Source organism: Mastomys coucha, chromosome X, assembly GCF_008632895.1.
Source record: "Mastomys coucha isolate ucsf_1 chromosome X, UCSF_Mcou_1, whole genome shotgun sequence".
Taxonomy (NCBI): domain Eukaryota; kingdom Metazoa; phylum Chordata; class Mammalia; order Rodentia; family Muridae; genus Mastomys; species Mastomys coucha.
The window spans coordinates 82,054,868-82,065,441 of NC_045030.1; the positions used below are offsets into that span (position 1 = coordinate 82,054,868).

At 38.7% G+C, this 10,574-nt stretch overlaps 1 long non-coding RNA gene across 1 annotated transcript; it reads left to right on the forward strand.

Moving 5' to 3' along the window:
* Positions 1 to 278: 278 nt before the first annotated feature.
* LOC116093390 lies at positions 279 to 1,244 on the forward strand. The gene is made up of 3 exons (XR_004119705.1): positions 279 to 308; positions 713 to 819; positions 1,171 to 1,244. It is a non-coding gene; the product is annotated as an uncharacterized LOC116093390 (long non-coding RNA).
* Positions 1,245 to 10,574: the final 9,330 nt, after the last annotated feature.

Genomic DNA, 10,574 nt, shown 5'->3' on the forward strand with positions numbered 1-10,574 from the left:
CACATCCTTGCCAGCATCTGCTGTCACCTGAGTTTCTGATCTTAGACATTCTGACTGGTGTGAGGTGGAATCTCAAGGTTGTTTTGATTTGCATTTTCCTGATGACTAAGGATGTTGAACATTTCTTTAGTGGGATTGCTTCAAGTTTCTTTCTATTTAATTTGATATTTGCTGTTGTTTTGCTGTATATTGCTTTTATTTCTCTCTCCTGAGAGACTCTACCTTGTTCTTGTCTTTAGATTTCTTACTTGATTCCTGACATAAGTTCCCTCACATATGGACAGTCATGCTACTGCTCTGCTACTATGGTATGTTATTCCAGAATTAAGCCTAACTGTGATGTTCCAAATGTGTATAGATATAAAATTCAGTAATTGTCCATGTTGGTGAGCTCTCCAGAAGCTGCCTTCCCATTGCATCTTCACTGGGCTAGGATTTTTCTGGTCACACAGATCCTGCACCATTTCTGTTGCTTTCCCAGAGAACTATGATATCTATAATACTGCCACTATCTAAGGCCTAACTCTCTATGCAGATTTCTCTTAACAACTTTAACTGAATAGCTTCCCTGGATCTCCCCTGCCTATATATCCATACAACCTGAGGCATGAGTCCTATCATACAGATTCTTCATCTAACTTTCTCAATTGTTTCTCTAGCTTCCTGCCTCCTTTGCCATGTGTGCACTACCAGTCCTGTTTCTTATGGACAGGTCACACTCTGGGTGTGTAGGAAGAGGTCTACAGAAGTATTTTTCCAGGTTCCTGTTCAACATCCTATGCTTGATTCCAAACACTCAGCTCTGCACCCAATTTTCTGGTGAGCTTTCTCCAATAGTGGGTCCACAAGTATACACACAGTGGTAGGATGCCTACTTAAGTATGTCCAGATTTCACATGGGTGTTCTTGGTGGGCAAGTCTAAACCCTGCCCTCATGTCCTTTCTCCTATTCTCAGGCCACCCTTAGGTTACAGAGGACCTTCACTGGGCTTCCTTTGTTAGTATTCCCAAATATTTGACAACTGTGTTTCATGCTTACTCCCATACCATGCTTCTCTGGGCCAATTTACTGTATATCCAGAATTGACACAGACTGTCTGGGTTTGAGCCTTCAAGAACATTTCTCAGGATTCTATTAAACTTGTAATCTTCCATCATCTTTGTCAGCAGATTCAGTGCCATGTGAACCATATTGCCACATACTTCTGCCAGGTGTGATAGAGCCTCACCATGATGGTTTGTGTTGGGTTTTTTTGACATGTTCTAGAGTTACCTGAGAAGTAGGAGAACATTCCTCCTTGAAATGGTCTGTAGAAAAGTCTATTGGGATCTCCCTTGTGTAAAGAATCTTATGGTAGTGTGAAGCCCTCTGTGGGTGTTGGCAACATTTGGGAGGTGGTTCTGGGTATTACAACAAGACAATCAGAGGTATCTATGGAGTTCAAAAGACTAATTAATTAGTTTTCCTTAGCTATATCAGGTTCAAATATTGCCTTTAGTTTTCTTCCTTGATTCCTGTTCTGTGTTCAGTGAGTGATGGACATCGAAGATTCTGTACCTCTTTCTATGGTGAGTTTGCCCAAAATTAAGTCCAACTGTGTTTTTCCCAATATGTGGACACATACGTCTAAGCCATTATCCCTTGTTGATGAACTCTCCAGAAGTCTTCCACCCTATATAACTGTGCCAGGATAGTACTGGTCACACACATACTCTTCTATTTCTGTTTAATTCCTGAGACTCAAGATACCCATTCTATTCCCACACATGAATGACTAAGTTTAGATATAGATTTCTCTCAATAACTCTGCCTGAATAGCTTCCCTGAATCTCTCCTATCTATACCATGCAGAAACCTGAGGGCTAAGTTCTATGATGCAGCTTCTGCATCTCACTCATTTGGTTATCTAGCCCCAGTTTCCTTTGCCATCTCTAAATTCCAAGTCCTGTGCCTGGTCAATATAGAGTGTATGAGGTATGTATGATATGATATATAGAACTTTCCCTTTCAGTGCTCTTCTCCACCTACTATGTTTGTCTCCCGGCACCTAGCTCTGCACCCAAGTCCAGCAAAGTTCCCCCAGTAGTAAGGCCCTAAGTTTAGTGTCCTCTAAAGAGGACACCACATAATGGAGCACAACTCAACTATTAAAAGCAATTAATTTATGAAATTCTTAGTCAAATAGATGGAACTAAAAAATATTATCCTGAGTGAGGTAACCCAATCACAAAAGAACACACATGGTATGCATTCACTGATAAGTAGATATTAGCCCAAAAGCTCAGAATACCCAAGATACAATACACAGACCACATGAAACTCAAGAAGAAGTAAGACAAAAGTGTGGGTGCTTCAGTCCTTCTTAGAAAGGGGAACAAAATATTCATGGGAGCAAATAAGGAGACAAACCGTGGAGCAGAGACTGAAGGAAAGGCCATCTGAAGTCTGCCTCACCTGGGGATCCATCCCATATACAGTCACCAAATGCAGACACTATTGTTGATGTTAAGAAGTTCTTGGTGATGGGAGCCTGATAAAACTGTCTCCTGAGAGACCCTACCTTAGCCTAACATATATACAGAGATGGATGATCACATCCAAACTATTGAACTCCTCATGGGATCCCCAATGGAGGAGTTAGAAAAAGGAGTGAAGGAGCTGAAGGGTTTTGCAACCCCATAAGTAGAACAACAATATCAACCAACCAGAGCTCTTAGAGTCTAAACCATCAACTAAGGAGTACCCCTGGCTCCAGCTGTATATTTAGTAGAATATGGCCTTGTTTGCCATTAATTGGAGAAGAGGCCCTTGGCCCCATGAAGGCTTGATTCTCCAGTGTAGGGGAATGCGAAAGCAGGTTGATGGGGGTGGGTGCGTGGGTGGCAGCGCACCCTCATAGAAGCAGGAGGAGGGGGGATGGGATAAAGAGTTTCTGGGAGGGAAATTGGGAAAGGAAATAACATTTGAAATGTAAATAAATAATATATACAATAAAAAAAAGAATTGTTTTTACTTTCCTGGGTTTTTGCTCTTCCAAAAGAAGTTGAGAGTTGTTCTTTCCATGCCTGTTATAATTGTGTTGGTATTTTGATGGGAATTGCTTTGAATCTGGAGATTGTTTTTGGTACAATGGCCATTTTCACTATGCTAATCCTACTGATCCATGAACATGGGAGGTATTTCCATCTTCTATTGTCTTCTTTGATTTCTTTCTATAGGGACTTTGAAGTTCTGTTATAAAGATCTTTTACTTGCTTGTTTAGAGTTACACCAAGGTATTTGATATTATTTGTGGCAATTGTAAAGGATGTTGTTTCACTCATTTCTTCTTCAGTATATTTATCATATGTGAAGTGATTTGTTTGAGTTAATTTTATACCTAGCTACTTTGCTGAACTTGTTTATCAGGTGCAGATGTTTTCTGGTAGAATTTTAGGGGTAGCTTATGTATACTTTCATATCATCTGTAAATAATAATCTCATGCCTTCTCCCTTTCCAATTTATATCCCCTTGATCTCCTTTTGCTCTTTAAGTGCTCTTGCTATAATTTCAAGTACTATACTGAATAAATAGGGAAAGAATGGGCAATCTTGTCTCTGATTTTAGTGGGATTGCTTCAAGTTTCTTTCTATTTAATTTGATATTTGTTGTTGTTTTGCTGTATATTGCTTTTATTATGTTTACATATGGTCCTTGAGTTTCTCATCTCTCCAAGACTTTTTCCATCAAGGGATATTGTATTTTGTCAAAGGCTTTTTTAGCATCTAATGATATAGTCATATGATTTTTCTTTTGATTTTGTTTAAATAGTGGAGTACATTGATGGTTTTCCATATATTGAATCATCCCTTCATTCCTGGGATGAAGCTTACTTGACTGTGGTAAATGGTGGTTTTGATATGTTCTTGGACTCAGTTTGCAATAATTTTATTGAATATTTTTGCATAGATATTCATAAGCACAATTGTTCTGAAGTTCTCCTTTGAGTAAATTGTTTATATCCTCCTTCAAAGCCTCTATCATCTATTTAAGATGGAATTTTGAGTCAAAATCTTGCCTTTCAGGGATATTAGGATATCTGGGTCTTGCTGTGGTGAGTGAACTGGGTTATGATGGTGACAAATTACAGTTGCTTTTGTTGCTTATGTGCTTGTGATTGCCTCTTGCCATCCAGTTATCTCTGGTGCTAACTAGCCTAGGTGTCTCTGGATGGATAGAGCCAGTCCCTACTTGGAGCCAGGTAGAGCTCTGTGAGGTGGGTTAGAGTAGGTCTCCTGGGAGGTAGGCAGTTCTGTCTCTGGTTAGAGGGCCTCCTGTGTCCCTGGTTAGAGCAGGACTCCTGTAACCCTAGTTACAGCAGACTTCCTGATAAACATGCTGTGTGGTTTGAGAAAGAGGCAGGTGAGCCAGAATGCCTCAGCATTTCTTTAAGTGGTTCTTGTTCATTAATGTTTCCTGTGGTGAGAATTCTCTGTTTAGCTTGGTACCACATTTTAAAAAATGGTTTATTTAGTTTGTTGGAATCTAACTTGAGTTCCTTATGTATATGTCCTATTGACAGTGTCCTTTGCCTTATAGAAGCTTTGAAGTTTCATGAAGTCTTATTTATCAATTATTTATCTTAGAGCATGAGCCACTCGTGGTCTGTTCAGAAAATTTTCTCTTGTACCAATGCTTTCAAGGCTATCTTCTAATTTTACTTCTATGAGATTTTTTGTATCTAGTTTTATGTTGAAGTTCTTGATCCACATGGACTTGTGTTTTGTGCAGGATGATAAATATGGATCTAGTTACCTTGCTTTACATGCAGATATCCAGTTAGACCAGTACATCTGTTGAAGATGATTTTTTTCCCCTATTGTATGGTTTTGGCTTCATTGTCGAAAACCAAGTTTCTATAAGTGGGTAGGTTTATTTTTAGGTCTTTGATTCTATTCTATCGATCAATATGTCTGTTTCTGTATTAATGTCATGCAGTTTTTATTACTATTGCTCTGTAGTACAGATTGAAGTAAGGGATGGTGATTCTTCCAGAGGTTCTTTTATTATTTTTTTTGGCTATTCTGGGTTTTTTGTTTTTTCACATGAAGTTGAGAATTGTTCTTTCCATATTTGTGAATAATTGAGTTGGAATTTTGATTTTGATTACTTTGAATCTGGAGATTGCTTTTGGTAAGACAGCCATTTTCACTATATTAATCCTTCCTATCCATATGAGTAGTTATAGTGGGACAGTTGAATTTCCTTGCACTTTGTGGGCAATATACCACAACATGTAATAAATGACTGTCTCTAGAAACTCCTTGCTGAAATAATGAACCTAATAAAATATTTTAGAAGTGAAAACTAAAGTTCCCTGCACTAAAAGTAGAAGATGATCTAATAACTGAACTTCATGGCTTCATCATAGTGACAATAGGTCTTACATACAGAATTGGCTTAATTTCCTTCTGTTCTCCAGAAAACTAATATATAATTCCATGAGACACATCTTAACTTCATGTTTTAAACATTATTTCTTTATTTTAGAGTATCATTCCACCTTTCTATTTGCCCCGTCGAAACTTTTTAACCCACCTGGTCATCTTTTTCACATTACTTGTATTTGTGTTTGTATATATACTACAGAGGAGAGGATTAATCTTTTCACAAAATGCAATACCCTTCATTTTAATAATCTTGCAAATATGAGGAATTCAATGAATATATCTAAAAATAATAAAGTAGTATACAGGAAACAAACAACTAACATCAAATTAAATGGAAAGCAATCTCCAGATTCAAAGCAATTCCTATCAAAATACCAATTCAATGTTTGTAAACATGGAAAGAACAACTCTCAACTCCACATGGAAAGAAAACCAGGATAGACAAAACAATCTTGAACAATAAAATAACTCGAGTAGGAATCACCATTCCTGACCTCAAGCTGTACTGCAGAGAAATTGTGATAAAAAACATGCTATTGATGCAGAAACAGACACACTGATCATTGGAATTGAATCAAAGACCCAGATATTATTCCACATTATTATGGATACTTGATTAAGAAAACAAAACCATACAGTTGAAAAATGAAAGCATCTTCAACAAATGGTGGTAGACTAAGTTGATGATTACATGTAGAAGAATGAAAATAGATCTGTACTTCTCCAAGTACAAGTGGATCAAGGACCTCAACATAAATCCTCATACACTCAATCTAATAGAAGTATAAGGTGGAATAGCCTTGAACACATTGGCACAGGGGAAGATTTCCTGAACAGATCACCAATGGCTCAGGCTCTAACATCAGTAATTGACAAATGGGACATCATAAAACTGAAGAGCTTCTGTAAGGCAAGGGCCACTGTCAATAAGAAAAAAAATGGCAGCCTACAGATTAGGAAAAGATCTTCACTAACCCTACAACATGTAGAGGGCTAATATCTAAACTATACAAAGAACTTAATGAGGTAGACTCCAGAAAACCAAATAACCCAGTTAAAAAATGGAGTACAGAGCTAACCAGAAAATTCTCAACTGAAGAGTCTCGAACAAATGAGGAGCACTAAAGAAAGTTTAACTTCCTAGTCATCAGGGAGATGCAAATCAAAAAGATCCCGGAGATTCCACCTTACATCAATCAGAATGGCTAAGATCAAACACTCTATGGACAGCACATGCTGGCAAAGATGTAGAGTAAGAGGAATATTCATCTATTGCTGATGGGATTACAAACTGGTACAACCTCTTTGGAAATCAATCTGGTGGTTTCTCAGAAAATTAGGAATATTTCTACTTGAAGACTCAACTATTACAGTCCTGGGTATATGTTTATAGTAGCCTCATTCATAATAGCCCAAAGCTGGAAACAATCCAAACATCCCTCAGTTGAAGAATGGATACAAAATATATGGTTCATTTACACAGTGAAATACCACTCAGCTATTAAAAATAAAGACATCATGAAGTTTGTAGGCAAATGAATAGAACTAGGAAATATCATCATAAGTGAGGTGACACAGAACCAAATGGACATAGATGATATATACTCACTGATAAGTGAATATGTGCCAAAAAAGTTCAGAATACCCATGATAAAACTCACAGGCCATATGAAACTTAAGAAGAAAGAAGGCCCAAGTGTGGATACTTCAATCCCACTTATATGGGGGAACAAAATAATCACAGGGGGCATAGAGGGGAGGTACATGGGTAGTGGAGGGTAGGGTGAGGGAAGAAGGAGGACAGGGTCAGGTATGAGGGAAGATAGGAGAGAAGCCCAGATGGCCAGTAGAATGAATAGAAATATGGAACAGTATGGAATGCAGAACAAGATAATCTCAAGAAGTCCCAGACTCCAGAAATGTGAGAACCTTTAAGGACTCCATCGGGATAACCTTAGCTGAAATGCCCAACAGTGTGGAAATGGAACCTAAAGAGACCACCACTAATAGAAAGATATGACCTTCATTTAAGGCATAGGGCCACCCACCCATTCTCAAACTTGTTAACTCAGAACTGTTCTTGTCTAATGGAAATGCAGGTACTAAAATGAAGCAGAGACTGAATGAACCACCATCCAGATATTTGTCCAAAATGGGACCCATCCCATGTGCAGGCACCAATCACTGACACTATTACTGGTATCATGCTGTGCTGGCAGACAGGACCATAGTATGGCTGTCCTCTCAGAGATTCTACCACCAGCTGACTGAGACAAATGCAGATACTTACAGCCAACCATTGGAGTGAGGACAAAGACTCTTATGGAAGAATTAGGGGAAGGACTGAAGCAGATAAGGGGGATTGCAACCCCATAGGAAGAACTAGAGTATCAACTAACAAGAACACCTCAGAATTCCCATAGACTAAGCCACCAACCAAAAAACATGTCTGTGCCCCCAGCTACATTTGTAGAAGAGGACTGTCTTGACTAGCATCAGTGGGAAAGGTTGTGTTTAATTCTATAGAAACTTAATGCTCCAGGGAAGCAGGAAGCTAGCAGGATAAAGTAGGGAAGGACACTCTCAGAAACAAAGGGGAGAGGGAAGGCAGTGAAGAACTCATGGAGAGGGGACCAGAAAGGGGGAAACATCTGGAATGTAAATAAATAAAATAATTAATAAGAAGAAATGTTGAACATCCCGAGTCATCAGGGAAATGCAAACCCAAAGGACACTGAGATTCCACCTTATACCCATCAGAATGACTATGGTCAAAACTCAAGTGAAAGTAAATTCTGGCTAGATTTAGAGAAAGGAGAACACTACTCCATTGCTTGGTAGGATTGTAAATTTATACAACCTCTCTGAAAATCAATTTTGCAATTTCTTCGAAAATGGAAGGCCCAGCTCTACCATTCCTCAGCATCTACCCGCAAAAATGTTCCACCATATCACTAGGTCATATGCTCCACTATGTTCATAGCAGCTTTGTTCATAATATCCAGAAAAAATACCCAGATTATCCTTCAACTGAAAAATGGAAACAGAAAATGTGGTTCATTTACACAACATACTCTTCAGCCATTAAAAACAAGGACATCATGAATTTTGTAGGTAAATGGATTGGAACTAGAAAATTTCATCCTGAGTGAGGTAACCCAGAATACATGAAAAATGTACTCACCCAGACTCAAGAGGACATGCATGGTGTGTACTCACTAGTGAATATTAGCCATAAAACACAGAATACCCAAGATATACCCCATAGATGCAAAGAAATTAAACATGAAGGAAGGCCCAAGTCAGGATGTTGAATCACAATTAAAAGGGGGAACAATAGATTTGTAGGAGGCAGATGAAGAGAGGAAACTGGGTGGGGAGAAAGGAGGTGGAGGAGGATGGGGGGTACAGTTGTGGGTACATAAGAAAGAGATCCAGAAGGTGAGGAGAATGAAGTAAATATTCATCTGCGTGCAATGGGTAATCTTTAAAAATTCCTAAGCCCTGAGATAGGGAGGCTCCCAGGAGTCAATGTGGTTGACCTTGGCTGAACTGGCTAACAGATATGTAACCTGAAGAGGCCACCTCCTGTAGGCAAGCAGGACTCCCAGTGGAGGGGTAAGTACACAAACTCACCAATAAACCCTTTCTTCCAAATTTGTCATGCCTAAAAGAAATGTAGGGACAAAGAGGGAGCAGAGACTGAAGTAATGACTAACCAATAACTGGTCCATCTTAAAAGCCATTCCATGGACAAGCACCAGTCCCTGATATTATTAGTGCATACTCTGTTATGCTTGTAGACAAGAGCCTAGCTCAACTGTCCTCTAGGAGACTCCATCCAACTGCTGTATGAAACAGATTCAACAGTCAGAATGGCTAAGATCAAAATCTCAGGTGACAGTAGATACCCTTGAGGTTGTGGAGAAAGAAGAACACTCCTTCATTGCTAGTGGGATTGCAAGCTGGGACAACCACTCTGGAAATCAGTTTAGCTATTCCTCAGGAAACTGGACATAGTACTACCTGAGGACACAGCTATACCACTCCTGGGCATATACCCAGAAGATGGTCCAACATGAAATAAGGACACATACTCCACTATGTTTATTGCAGACTTATTTATAATAGCCAGAAAGTGGAAACAACCCAGATGTCCCACAACAGAGAAATAGATACAGAAAATGTGGTACATTTACACAATGGAGTACTACTCAGCTATTCAAAACAATGAATTTATGAAATTCTTAGGGAAATAGATGGATCTGAAGAGTATCATCCTGAGTGACGTAACCCAATCACAAAAGAACACACATGGTATGCACTCTCTGATAAGTGGATATTAGCCCAGAGTTTCGGAATACCTAAAATACAATCCACAAACCACAAGACACTCAAGAAGAAGAAAGACCAAAGTGTGGATACTTCGATCCTTCTTAGAAGGGGTAAGAAAATACCCATGGAAGGAGTTTCAGAGGTAAAGTGTGGAGCTAAGACTGAAGGAAGAACAATACAGTGAAGACTTGGAGGGGTATTTACTAGAGTTGGTAGGAAGGAAAGCAACAGAAGGGAGAGAATATTGTCTGAAGGTTAACAATATGTTTTCTGGAGTAGTGAGCTTAGGTTTGAATTCTGCCTTTTCTACTTCCTATTTAATTGATCTTGTGTAGATTTATGTTCCCCTTGGCTATTTTTAATGTGTGCAATTTTTAAATAATATCTTTTATTATTTAAATCAATTTAAATTTATATATATTGATCATACTCTTCCTCTCTTCCAAGTCCTTCCAGATCCACCCACCAAAAGTTCTTAAAAAAAAAACCAAAGAAACCCAATACAACACCCCCAAAAGCAAGAAAGAAAACAAAATACAATATCACCCAAAAAGAAAAAAACAAAACCTACCAAACTGTAATTAAATAAAACCACACAAAAAATGTGGAGTCCATTATATGTTGGTGTATTGCTCGTGAACATGAGGCCTGCTCTGGAGTGGTTGATATACCCAGGGTACAAATAACAGTTCCGTTGTTAAGCTGTACTCTAGTGTACAGGTTTTTAATCTATCTGTCTGTCTGTCTGTCTGTCTGTCTGTCTGTCTGTCTGTCTGTCTGTCTGTGTCTGTTTGTCTGTGTGTCCTTA